This window comes from Vicugna pacos, chromosome 25 (genome assembly GCF_048564905.1).
Source record: "Vicugna pacos chromosome 25, VicPac4, whole genome shotgun sequence".
Lineage (NCBI taxonomy): Eukaryota > Metazoa > Chordata > Mammalia > Artiodactyla > Camelidae > Vicugna > Vicugna pacos.
This window is the reverse complement of record NC_133011.1, coordinates 10,786,517-10,800,926: the sequence shown is the minus strand read 5'-3', so window position 1 is coordinate 10,800,926 and position 14,410 is coordinate 10,786,517. Positions and strand designations below refer to the sequence as shown.

Here is a 14,410-nt window from a genome sequence, read left to right as displayed (position 1 = left end):
ACTCAGTGTTGATTGGCAAAATGTTAATGATAAAGTTTATCATTAGAAGAAAACAACCTATGCTGTGACCGCAGAGATACTCTGGACTCTACAGGTCTTTTCTTATGGCAAAATAAGGGGAGGAAAGACTCTTATTAGAGTCATCCATTTACAGCAATGAGACTGTGTTGATTTCAAGGTCAAGTTTGTTTCAACTTCAAAAGATATTAGCAAAGAATGAGTTACTCTAGAGACCTGGATGTTGCATTATTAAATGCTTTATGTACAAGTTTCAGGGATTTTTAATGTTTTGGGTGTCATGGAGCTCTTTGGCAGGCTGTTGATGCCTATAGGTTCTTCTCAGAATGATGTTTTTAAATGTGTGATAAAGTGTGCAGGATTACAAAGGAAACCACTTTTATTGAAATACATTAACCAAATTTTAAAAAATTATGGAATGTATGTTAATAATTCATTATCACATAAAACAAAATTAGCAGCAGTTATAATAACTACCATAATTTTGACGTAGTGACGAGCACGAAGGTATTTCGAGATGGCTGCAATGACTGTGATGTGATGTAGAATATCTGTGATTTCTCTGGGCAACAAAGTCACAGGGACTCTGGTTTGTGGCCTCATTTTAATTGAAAGATACTAAATTTTAGTTTGAGGTTAGTGAAACTAAAGATGTAAAATTTTTCTCGTCCACGTTCCCCGATCCTGTGAATTCTGTCCACTCCTGAGTTAAATGGTATGTAAGCTGGTGATGCTAAAAGGCTTGGGACTGCACTGGACAAAATCCACACCACTGCTTCCACATTCAGTTCTTCTACCTCTGATTTGTTTTCTTTGTATGTGTGAATTTCACAATATTCTCTCTCTAATTTCTGTGTGAAAAGGGATGATTTATCCACATAGCTACCAAACTGTAACTTTCTTTTATCTTCCTTCTTGAAACTCGTAAGTAGTCTTGTGTCCTTGGACTGAGAAACTCATACTTGGTTAGATAGGGGTTAAGAGGAAAAACTCTAGTGTTAATGCAAGTTATGCAAGTTAAAACCATGGACTGTAGAAGTAAGACTATAGCTATTTACAAAGGGACCTTTATCCCTTTGTAAAGAAAATAAGCTTGTACTTAGATGAAGAATGCAGGATGTTATATGAGATCATAGCTGAAGGAATATTCTAGACGGTACTTTATGTGCTCACAGCAATTGAAATGAGCATTAAAAAAACTTACATAACTTTTCAGTTTAAGGTAAAGCACATACATGTGTAAATTGATCAGTTATAATGTAGATTCCAGTTACTCTGAATAGAGCCTGCTGGTTCACCTGTCAGAGGTCCCTAGAACAGGACACATTCAGAACGAAATGGGGGAGTGGAGACACTTCCCAAGTAATCCGAATGCAGAATCCTATTTGACTCCCTGAATATTCAAGACCAATACAGGGGATATTAATATTATTGTTTAGTCTGATTTACATGAGAGTTGTCTCATTCCCAATGTCACTCTCAATTTGCAGAAGATATTGCCTAATTTTCCTCTCCATCTAACTAGGCACTCTGCAGTCGGTTAGCAGATATCAGGTATCGCTGCCGTTCCAGTCCTGCATTTAGTCCTAGCCACCCTTTCTATTACATCAGCACCCACCATCACAGCATAAGAAAATTGGAGCTATGACATTATGCACAAGCTGGTGTTTAAACACAATCCAAATCCCTAACATTTGAAATGGAAGCTTAGCTATTTTTCTTCATGTGTTCTTGGGGGAATTACGAAAGAGGATTTTCTCAAACATTTCTTATTCTTTGGACTAGAAAAGAACACCTGCTTTGGGGGCTTTGAGTCTCTGTGGCAACTTGATAAAGAAACTTGGAAAAAGTCAAAAATCTCTGATTCCAGGCAGTACTGTTTGCTTCTTTGATGGCAGGTGTTGAAATCTGAAGTTCAGAAAGGAATGTGCCATTATTTTTTTTACGAAATCAACTGTTATTTAAATGGTGCCCTGTGATAGAAATCCAACTAGAAATAGCATTCCAAAATACAGTATTTTTTTTATTGTTTCCAGAAGTGAGGCCATTAAAAGTTAGTGCTCATTAAGACTTTGATATAAAAATTATATGATAAATATTTAAATTCACTGGAGCCATGTACTCCAAACTAAAAACCGTCTGTTCTTTTTATCTCTGCAGTGAAATTCAGGGTTTGGGGTACATATTTCTATAAATGCCTTTAATTAGAGACATAGCATCCCTTTAAATTTTAGTTTACACCAATGTAAAACATAGTATACTTACATCACATTAAAGTTCTACATTTGATTCTCAAGGAAGAAATCTGTAGTCTGAAAGATACCACAGCTGCTACCTGTCCTAATGGGAGAATTTTCCCTATTTTCTGAATTCTGTCCCAGTGTGTACAGGAGGACCAAAGGCTGCATATTGCTTTTATGCAAGGATGAATTTTTTAAGAATGATTCTAGAATTTCTTTACTTCTATGAGTTCTTAGCCTTCCCATTAGAGGTAAATGTCGAGAAGAGCGTTGTCTTCTTTAGCTGACTCCCACAGATTTCATATGATTCATACAACTAAATCCACAATCAATTTTGTGATGACCGTATTTACAACATCCTTGGAGATAAATTAAAAAATAGCATCCCACAAAAGCTAGCTGAGCCTAAGCATTCCTGCTTCTGCTGTGGATCAGGCGCAGCGTGAGGCAGCATCACTCCGTCAGCAAGCATTATTAAGTGGCTGCTGCATCCACAGTACTGTAGTAGGCATTTTGGATTCCCTCATGATGTCCTTGAGTGATAAAATGCCACTGGCATAAAGAGCCCAAGTTACTTTATAGACTTCCAGCTTTTGTTTGCTTTTGTTCAAACATCTGGTCTTTCGTGCATTCAGTAAAATTTGAGCACCTACTGTGTGCCAGGCGGTACACTAGATACTAGGGATGCTGTGGTGAACAAGACAGACAAGATCCCTGCCATCATGGGACTTTCAGTCTAACTATCCAGGGGACCTGCCCAGAGACCTAAGTGTAACAGCAACCAAGGATTTTTTTCTCTTACAGCCGTGCTGGCCAGTGTAGTCGAAAAGAGAATCTTCTCTATAAGGGAAAAAAAATCAAAATGAAAGAGGCAAGTAAATAACCTGAGAACCCATTAGATTTTACACCAGAGGGAAAACTTACAAGAGGCATTCTTCAGCTGGTGAACAGCTAGCCTAATTTGTGAGTAATCCATTCATATCAGTGTCAAGGGTTCCAGATCAGTACGCCCAGCCCTATTTCCAAAGGCTCTGCGTCCTCTAGTTCAGAAGACGTATGAGACTGGTAGGGACTGACCTAGAGGGTAATTTTCTTTACACATATACTCTGCCTTGTGCAAACAATGAGAGCTATTTCATCTTATGAAAGGAATCCTTAAGTTAGTTGTGCCCAAGAATACCGACCCCATCTTCCCTGTTCGAACCCAGTCAAGATAGGTTTGCTGCCCTGATAAATAGCCCCAGGCCCCAGTGGCATAATACAGTGCTGTTCATTTTTCACTCACGCCCAAATCAGATTTGGGAAAAGGGCTCTTCTCCGCACAATAATCCAAGGTTCAGGCCCTTCCATCTACTTAGACTGATCTAGGGACAAATTCTGTCTCTATCACTTGCAGGTGTCACTTTGGGCAAGTTACCAAAGTCATGGCTTTCTTACCTGGATAGTATTAGTACCTACCTCATACATTTTTAAGTCAACTTACTTGGCAGGTATTGAACTGTTATCATTAATTTTCTGCTTCTGGTAGTGCTGCCACCACCACCATCTCCCCAGGAACCAGGAAGTACCATGGCCATAGTCGGAGGGGATGTGTCCCTAGTGTCATGATGACAGCTAACACTTATGGAGCTAGATAGTCTTCTAGGCTCCTTTCAAAATAACTATTTTTTTCTTCACAGCATCCCAATTTTATAAGTGAGGAAACTAAGCAACAGAGAGCTTGAGCAAATTGCCCCACACCACCCAAGTGTATAATGGAGCTCTGTATACTGAGATCTGGACTCTATGCTGTATAAGCTTTTAAGCTGGAACATTTGCACTTTCCCTAGAAGTAATATGTTGTGGCAGATTGTATCGCTAAAAGCCTTCTAGGATGTTGCTACTCTCCCTCAAGAGGTGGGGTCTATTGCCTTCCCCTGGAACCCCCGTGGGCTTGTGATTGGTCCCACTGAGAAAGCACAGTGGAAACAATGCAAGGCGACTTCCAAGGTGGGATTACAAGAAGAATACAATTTCTTTTTCTCTCAGCTGTCCTTTCTTTCTCTTACATGGGACATTTGACCCTGGAAACCAGCTGCCTGTTATGAGGAAGCTTAAGACCATAGAGAGAGGCTGCATGTAGGTTTCAGTCAACACCTCCGCTAAGATCTCAGCCAACAGCCAGCATTAACTGCCAGACATGTGAGTGAGTAAGCCTTCAGAGCATCCCGGGCCGCAGCCCTTGGGTCCCCCTCACCCGTCCTGACGCCAGGGGAACCAGAGATGAGCTGTCCCTGGTGAGCACTCTTCTAAACTGCAGGTTCATTTACAAGATAAAAACTATTGTTGTTCTAGCTTCATAAGTTTGGGAATTATTTCTTAGGCAACCAGAGTAAGTGGAATGTATGGGGTAGTTAGAAATGACTGAAATACCTGTGTAGAGGACTGAACTTTAGACACATATAGATTAAGTAGGTTTTGGGGATTTGGCGTGAGTAGCTAACCTAGTTAAAATAATTTCTGGGGGAAAATATATTTCAGTTACTAATTAAATTTAAAGTGAACTTTAGGTACCCATCCTGTTCATAAACTTGGAAGAGTGTCCCTACATTTTCTATTGCTGATTCTAGAGGAGGATTCGGGCTACACTGAGACTGGATTGTGTGCATTAGTAAAGTCTCCCTCGTTGCTCCCTCCTGGCTGGAACCCTCTCTGTAGGAGAGTCCCATGTGGACAGCAGTTCTACCATTTTCCCTTCGTCACCGCTTAGTCCTCCTTATCTGTTTTTATCTCTCTTTCTCACAGCTACTCTGTCTAATTTGCTGCCGAGTTTTCTATTGTTAGACCCTGCTGTCTCGACACTCTATTTTGGCCCATTTCCAATGCTTCTAAGCCTGTTTTTCTCCTCCAATGGTTTATAGTAAAGCTGGGGAGTTCCTCTTGGCCAGGTAAGATTTAGCTCATTCAGCAAAGTCTTTTTTTTCTCTTGATAAAGCTGCCAAAATGGCATGCATCCACTGGCTTGCGGCTCCATGTGTTGGTCAAACCTAGTACTAGAAATGCTCAGAAATGTAGTTCTTATGTCCTGACTCAAAGAGGCATCTCTGTGTCTTATACTGGAGAGAAATGAACAGCCCTGACCCTCTTCTCACTCACTTAAACATCATTCCATTCTGAGGGTCTGTCCATCTTCCCTTTAGAAGGCTGATTGGTTTGTTCACTCTTGATGTATGCATTCAACATTTATTAGCCCCATATAGTGGGCTCTCTTGTTGAGCACCTATGAAAAATATTTTGTGTCTAAGGACTGGTAAGTTTCCTCTAATTGCCTCTAATTTGCTTACCACTGACAGCAGACAGATGTGGTCCAATCAACCCAACCCTTTCAATGACCAGCACATGTCCCACCTCACTCAAGATGCCTCAGCGAAGCAGGATACTACAAGGGTCACCTAGGACCCGCCACTCTTTGAAAGGGTTACAGTCCAGTTGAAGAGGCCAGACAGCATATGCAACTAAGGTCCAGAGCTATGTCCTCCATGTTGGTCACAACTTCTCCTAGTGCCTAGTGTAGTGCTGGACACACAATAACCACTCATTAAATCTCTGGTAGGTGATTAATGAGTAGATTAACTCTAGAAGGATATATGGCTTTGAGATGACTTCAGAGAGGAAGTGAACTTTGAATTAGGCCTCAAAGGATGGGGAATATTTGGCCTGACCCGGAAGCGAAAGGATTGCCCACGAGTAAGAAACATCGTAAGTACATCCCGGTAGCAGAAATAGACTCACCCATCTGGAATCAGGAAAATGGTTGGGAAAAGAAAAGACATACAGTCCCCAGGTGGGTATGTAGAGGACGTATAATTATCAGTGTAAAACAAGCTGGATTTGACCTGATAGACAGCAGGAAGCTAGGGACAGGCTAGGCGTGGGTAAGTGATATCTGTGTCAAGGGGTGTGATAATATTTTAATATCCGTGCTTCCTTTTGCTTTAGACAACTTATTTTAATTATGAATATGTATTAAATATTTCCTTTTCTTCTGCTTTTCTCATAGAAAAGTTCTAACTTTGTGAATTTTTAAAAAATGTGAATTCTTCTTTGCCTTCAATACTGTGTAAGTGGCTCTTTTAACTTTAGCTGGGTGATATACGTAGGGAGAGCTATGTCAAACTTCATAGTTTAAAAAATAGAATCTGCTATTTAGCAAAGTCACATTCACATAAAACTCAAACCAACTGAAAATTCAAACCTCCGTAACATTTTCTATAGAACTATACTATGGTGATAATTGTTATTCATTTGTATATTCATAATGAAACCCCTGGGACATCACACCATTATTCTGATAAATCTGTTGATTAAGTCATCAATTAAAGATTTAATTATGTTCAGTGAAGTTTTGGTTTTAAGTTGTTAGTACATTTCATTATAGCTGAAGTCTTTGAAAACTGGCTGTCAATTATACGTGTTTGGCAACTGTCAGGATGTTCTTAATCAAAACATACCATTCTCAAGAAAAATACTGTCAATTATACACGCAAAAGTGTGTATATTTATGTACAGTATAAAGAATATTAGAAAATATATCTCATAAAAATAAAACAAATGATATTTGTTAATTGTTCTTGTGAAGTGGAAGTCCGCACGCTGACATCGATGGTGCCTTCACCACAGCGCCATGCAGGCTAGCACTGTATCTAAAGTCCACTGCCTCGTGGAAATTGAATCTGTGATGTACTTTTAAAATTTCTAATCACATAAAGATTTTAAGCCAGTTGAGGACAGAGAGTACATTATCTCAGTCTGTAACGGAGAGTAAAAGGTATGCGTTGCACTTACAGACCATCACTTGCCTTTGCTGCTGGCAGCTGTGCATGTTTGGAGATCAGTTCCTGAGCCATCGCCCACTCTCATGCTCCTTGTAACCTCCTGGCCATTCAGCAGTGACCCTCCATGAGCCAGAGCTCTTTTACAGGGCTAGCTGCTGGGGGCCGTTAAGGCAAACCATCCACTCTCAGGGGAGCTTTCTTAATAAGGAGCTTGAACAGAAATTTAAGTGGAAATTATTGGTTTCATGACATTTTTTTCTGACGTATCATAAAAATGCTTTCACAAAATGCAAGCCACTTAAGATGGAACCTCTGGTCCAAATTCTACTTTGTAAAAGTAATTGTCATTATATATACTCTGGTCACTTCTAAACATTTTGACCAACTTCCAGTTTTAAAAGCCCAATCCATTGATCTTTGGAAAAAATTATCTTCCTCCTCTGGCCCTCTAAACAGCCTAGGGATTAATACCCAGCCTGACCAAGAGGCCTGACTGCTTCGTCGGTGTCCTCGTCAGGAAGATTGCTTTCTTACAGGCACAAACTTCGTTACGCTATAGGACGACAAAAAGATACTGAGTCGGGGATACTATAGAAAAAGAAAAGGTCTCACTGAAATCATGTTAAGTCATGTCTAGATTTAATTGTGGTAAAATATACATAACATAAAATTAACCATTTTAACCGTTTTTAAGTGTACAATTCAGTGGCGTTAAGTGCATTCACGTTCTTGTGCAACCATCACTACCATCCACCTCCAGAACTTTTTCATCTTCCCAAAGTGAGACTCTGTATCCATCACACGCTAACTCCACATTCTCTCCTCCCCTCCCAGGCCCTGTAGCTGTCATTCTACTTTCTTTTGACAGGGACATTTTAAGGAAATTTAAAACCTACTGTTCCTCTTTGTCTTGCTTAAAGTCTTCAATTAATAAAGTCCCTGTTAAAAGTCCCAAAATAATTGGAAATTTCTTAGGTTTACACAGTGGGCAATGTTTACACAGCGTTCCATGATGTAGAGATTTCAGACATACAACAGAGGTGATAGCTTGAAACATGTGTTCCAAACCACCTACTTAAACCATATTCAATACAATTTTTATATAATTACTCAGCTTGCCACCTTGCTTGTCAAAAAAAAAGCCATGGAACCTAAGAATTTCTGGTCCCAGTAACTTACTCAAATAGTCTTGTATAGTTACTTGTATTCCAAGTAACTTAAGTATAGAATCAATGTATGTTTATGATAGAACATATGGAAAATACAGAAGAATATAAGGAAGAAAATAACCCTAACTTTTAATATTCTACTGCCTAAAGTAACCACAATTAATAGCTTAAAATTAAAAAGCATATATTTTAAGTTTATAGTTCATCTTGCTTTACTTCAGCAGAAGAAAAAGAACTCTGAAATGAACCTGAGCATTTGAACTTCAGGTAACTGTGTCTTTAAAGCAGGAATTAATGGTTTTTAACTAAACTGAATTGCCAATTAAAAATTGAAATTCAATCAAACATTAAGAGATTGGGGAATTAATGTTTCTTAAAAACGAGTTGCTTCTTAATGGGTATAGCTTTATATTTTCAATTAGTAGAGCTTAGTTAGCTATCTCATGGAGATCAGCAAAGACCAAGAATAATCAAACAAAACTACCTTGGGGAAATAAAAGGTTTTTAGACAAAGATTGCCTTAGAAATATTCTCCTGGGGAAAAAAAAAGTAGATAAAAAGATAATCTGTAAGGAACATAGTCCATGAAGTCACAAACCACTTTCAAAAGGAAAAATAAACCATACAATAGGGAAGCAGTTGTTTTACCCAGGGGCCTGGAACTCATGGAGAATTTAGAGGCATTCACCATGTTAACTGACCCTCTCCTTTGCCATAGAGGGTTAACTTCATTTGCTTCAGACATCAGTGGTTTCTATATCCCTTTAATTGTTCAGATACAACCTGTATTTTAGTTTGCTTCATATTTAGACCATGATTTCCTTTCATGATTTATCTTTCTAGAGTTCCTAATTATCTTTTCCTTCTCTAGTTGACCTGGAGAACCATGAATCTTCAGTACATACATGGCATGTTTTAGTTTATTTCTTGGTTCTTAAGCATCCAGTTGGGTCATGATAATCTTTTGCTCTGTTGAAGGTGTTCTTCACCAAGCACTCTGTCCTGCGATTCTCATTTGGACTAAATACACGCTGTTCCTCTAGGCTTTCTTTTCATCTGAACTACATTATTTCCATTGTTTCCAGGTCTACCTATTTCTTGGATTCATTTTCAATTTTGCTAGTGTATGTTTTTAAATTATTTTTTTCAAAATGGAAGAAGAAGGGCTAAGTCCTGATAGATCTTCATTTTGCCTTCAAAATTGAAAAACAGAGGTAGGGTAGGTAATTCACAAGCTTAGTCTGCCATCTTAAAGTGAGATTGTGTTAACATTCCGAGTAGTTGTCCCAGTGTGTTGGTCCATGATTGACATGAGGCCATGGCACATGTCTTACTCACCACAAGGTCATTTCTCCTTCTTTCATGACCCTAGATAGCACTTCCAACCCTGGCCGGCCATGTGATCAACATGAATCATTTACACAAAGAGAGCAAAGTGTGAGAGGATGGATCACATGAGCAGATTCCATCAGACTCATAATATCTGCCTCCAACAGGTATTCCCTCATCCTTCAGAACTCAGTTCAGGCCCTATCTCTTCTAGGAAACCTTCCTAACTCCCCAGTACTCCTGCATAATACAAACTCTGATTATAACAGTAACCACACAGTTCTACAATTTCGTATTTATCTCTTCCCCTAAGGTGTAAGCCCTCTGAAGGTAAATGAGGTGCCTTATTTCATGTCTGCATCCTCAGTGCACCCCATGGGGGCTGGCATGCATTAAGAATACAGACTGAATAACCAAGTAACTGAATGAATGAACAAGGGAATGAATGAACTTGATGCTGACCTTGGAAACACGTGTGTTGTCTTTCCTTGCTGAAAATGAGGTCACTGACCTGCTCTTAGTCAAGAGACGCTCTGGAAGGTTGTTTCAGCAGGAACGGCTCAAAGACAAACTGGGGCATGGCTTTGGGGAGGAATGATGGAGTTTGTTCCCAGAGAGCTGTAGATTATTAGTTCATCCAAATTCAACCTCTAATCTCTGCTGCGTCCTTTTGTACTGATGGCAATCAGATTACAGGGTTCTTCCATTTTTGCCAGTTCAGTAAGTGCAGGTCTAATTAGAACCATTGTGTTTTAGCAGAAACACTGGTGCCTCAATTCCATAGGTGTCAACAAATCCGCCATTGTGGTACTTTATAATCACATCTTAAAACCTGCAACAGTATTCTTTGCATGTTTCTATTAAAGGATCTGTTTACATCTGTATTAAATATCATGAATTGTGTCGAGCCTTCACTTCATTGCAACAGTATGAAACCCCAGATGGCTTAGAATGAAGCTTTCCAATCGTCCTTGGGCCCCTGCAGCCGGCTGGGAGCTACTGAAGTACGAAGCTGAAGCTACCAGCTATGCCGCTCACATGATCTCCTGGCAGAACTTCCTTGCTCGCCACCTGGAAGTCCTCCTCAGAGCTCTGAGGGCCTCACCTCTGGTTATTTAATTAAAAACTACTAATTGTCAGAGGCACGTAGGCTCTCAATTCCTGGTTAGTTAAAATGAGTCTTTCAATTTTGAGATGTGTTATTCTACCCACATAGCAGGTGCTCCATAAATATTTGTCAAAAGCGTGGAAGAATGAATGAAACATTGAAAGGACATTGGGCTTGCCTTTTCTGAAATTAGAGTCGAGGAAAACATTTGCAGGAAATTATCCCTGGTAAGCACAAGGATCTGCTTTTGATTACAGGCCGCTTAGTCTTTCCATTTCAGCCATTTTCAGTTCCATCACAGGCTGCACACATGATCCATCTCTTGTCTTTGAGGATAATTCCTTCCAGGACTTAGAATGTCACCAGAGACATCTCAGCAGGGTCCTTTTATTTGTCCAGAACACAGGATGGTCTGGGGGGTGTGCTGTTCCCTGTGGCAGAGACCCTGACTCAAAGGGCACGTCCATCACACACCAACTTCTCAGTATCGATCTGGCTTTGCTTCTAAGACTACAGCCGTGTGGCCCCTCAGCGGTCCGGTGTTACATGCGAGGTTTGCAGAGCAGGGCGTTCCCAGTTGTATGACTCAGGAGCTGCCTTGGCAGCCATCAGTGAATCGCCAGGTCGTGTTAATTGGAAAATGAGGTCTGGGAATGCTAACAGTGTAGAGTGACTGGCAAAAAGGGGCACATTTTTGGCAACCCTTGCAGTAGTCAGGGCTGGAGACATCAGGAGAGAAATGACACATGAAGATGACACAAGAAGAGAACTCACTCTTGTGAGTGAGTTTTCTCACTCTTCTAAGTCCCAGCTGGATCTGAGCTGCCTGGTCAGTGGAGAAGAGCATCAGCCCAGTGTGACCCCTGAGGGCGTTTGGCTCAACTCTTCCCCCGGAGCCTGAGAGGAGAGATTCAAGGTCTGAACACAGGCCCCTCGGCCCCTGGAGTCAGAATCACAGCTCTGTGGATAAAGATGCGGATTCCTGAGGCTGAAATCAGGACTTTCAGGTCTGCCTCTTTACAGAACTTACCAGGTGATTCTTAACTCACACCAACTAAACCCTGAGAGCTGCTTAGATCTCAGTCTTCTCACTCTACAAGGATCTCTTGCTGTGGACAGACTGTCCAGCACCAGGAACTGCAGATAAGCATGTGGCTGGTCAGCACATGACATGAGGAGGCAAGCTCTGTGCCCTTGCATTTGACAAGGGACTCTAGAACACAGGCACTACTTTCGGCCTCGTAGGCAATTCTTACCATCAGGGGCTAGTAAGGTATGAAGTCAAAACCCATACCCTCAACCCAGCACGACCACCTGGCATCACCAAAACCTCCTTTTGTGGCTGTAGGCCATTGGTCACAAAGAGATCCGATGCAAACAGGAAGTCATCAGCCCAGGAATCCCTCCCACAACTAAAAAACAACTCCCAATTCCCTGTGTGTAAAGCATAGTCTAAGGAGGGAGCTAATTCACGAAGCTCATAACAGGCCCTACAGATTCCTTAAGTAGGATTGTCAAATTTAGCAGATAAAAATACAAGACACCAAGTTAAATTAGAATTTTCTAAAACTCAATATTTTTTCTTTAGTATAAGTATATCCCATGAAGTATTTGGGATGTACTTACGCTAAAACATCATTGGTTGTTTATCCAAAATTCAGATTTTAACTAAGCATCGTATATTTTATCTGGCAGCCCTATCCCTAAGCTTATTTAGGGACACTCCCTAAAAGATGGATGCTGTCAAATTTGGGTATCTGGTCACCACAAGTTGATAAGAGTAGAGGGCAGGCAGCACGCCTTATTACCTTCATCTTCCTTAGCAAGCCTGGTGTAGCACTCAGCTTATAATAGATACACAGGGGTCAGGTTAAATGGTTCTTATTCAAAGGAGGCTAACCTCAGTGCCACCTGGGAGTTGTCGAAGGGGAGAGCCTGCCTGGCAGAACTGACACAGCATGGTAGACCTCCTCGCACCCCCAGCAGTGATGAGCCTCCACCCTGACTCACTGACCGTGCTCTCCATCACCTGTGAGATGAGCTCATGATTGACAAGCACTGAACACTGTAAGTCTAAATATGTCCTTTTCTCTTTATAGCTCTTTATAGCTTCATGGAAGTAAACCACACTTCAAATATCATGAGTTCCTACAAAGGTTTCACAAATTAAAGCACATTTCCCCACTGGTTATCCTGATCATTTCAGAGTTACCTCTCTATTTTGAATTTTTTTTTCTCCCAAGGATAATAAGTTAAGGAAAGGAGAGTTCCTATTTCGAAGTTCCTATTACGAAGAAAGCTTCGTAAAGTGAAAGAACACTTCGGTTATCTCTTTCGTTGTAGGTCCAAGTTGGGACACACCTGCTTTCAGGAAACGGTCTGTCAGCAAGACAGTACTGGCTTTGTGGGAGTGCCAAGGAAGCTTCAAGATATTATATTCTTTTCTTTTGATTTATTTTCAAACTGCTATTCAGAGGAAAGATATTAATGGAAGGAGAGAGTAGCAGCCATCTGTAGGGAATTAGTGAGTCTATGCTGTCTGCTTCATTGCATTCCACTCTGGCTCCTTATTTAGAATTATCGGGACTTTCCTGACAATATTTAAGAGGCAAATAACTCAAATTGTCACAGAAGCATTTTAGCTTTGTCTAAGTAGTACTCCTTGGCCATCTGCATTAGTCATTTCTCATTACCCACCCTTGAGGTAAGTTACTATTAACCCCTCATTACTGGGTTAGGAAAACCAAACCTCAGAGAAGCTGAATCTTGCCCAAGAGCACATGGTAATCAGAGTCTGGTTTATGATTCTTAAACCTCTTCCCTCCTCTGAGTAAGCACATTTGTCATCTTTTACCAGCCTCAATGGGATGCACAAAAACCCAAATTTAGACAACGTGTCTTCATTTACATGCTAGCTCTGTGTTTATTTAGGAAAGGAGTATTCAACTCTAGTCTCATGTAAAATCACCTAGAGAGTTTTAATAGCATGCCAGTGCTAGGGTCCCACTCCTGGGGATTCTGAGTCGTTTGGTTTGCGGTGTGGCCTAGACATAGGTCTTTGGTTTGATAGATAGATAGATAGATAGATAGATAGATAGATAGATAGATAGATTGATTGATTGATAGACAGAGCGAGCTACCATGATGCTCCTGTGCAGGGAGAGTTCAGAATGCTGGTCCAGGCAAAGTAAGCAGAGGTTCATGGGATGTTGAGGTTCCAATCCTGACCCAGCAGTCTCCCCCTGTAGGTCTCCACCGTCTTACCATTAAAGCCCCTGCACATGGAGCCTCTGGAGACACCTACATTTGGCCTTGGGTTAAAGCATTTTGTTACCAGAAAGGAAACATTGGCACAGAGTTAATTCTAGTAGAAATACACCCCTCTGACAGAGGGACGGGGAGAGGAGAACAAACCTAGGGTCTGGTGTGCTAACCAGACTGGTGAGGGAGGGGTGGTGCTGGGAACCCGGGGCTGCCCGGGGTCCCAACTGCAGAGGAGCGCCGTGCTCCCGGGCAGTGATTCTGGAAGGTGATAGGCAGACTTTGATAAGAGGTAGGATCAAGGGAAGTTTATTGGCTCAGAGCAGCATGTACTCTGAGGTCAGACTGCCTGGGTTCAAATCCTGGCTCTGTCATTTAAGCTCGGTGACCTTGGGCAAGTTACTGCCTCTCAAACGATCAGTTTCCTAATTTGAAAAACAGAGGTAAAAATTGCAACCACTTATCATTTGT

The 14,410-nt window shown here is 41.0% G+C and overlaps 1 protein-coding gene across 13 annotated transcripts in view; it reads left to right on the top strand.

The window, feature by feature from the left end:
• NCALD (neurocalcin delta) overlaps positions 1–14,410 on the top strand; it is a 365,895-nt gene that overhangs the window by 290,408 nt on the left and 61,077 nt on the right. The window contains exon 1 of one of the 13 annotated variants that reach the window (XM_072949565.1): positions 4,338–4,439. The exons of the other annotated variants lie outside the window; for them this stretch is intronic. The gene's annotated coding sequence lies outside the window, so the exon portion shown is untranslated. Of the gene's footprint in view, positions 1–4,337; positions 4,440–14,410 lie in introns of those variants that run through there. 13 annotated transcript variants of the gene reach the window in all.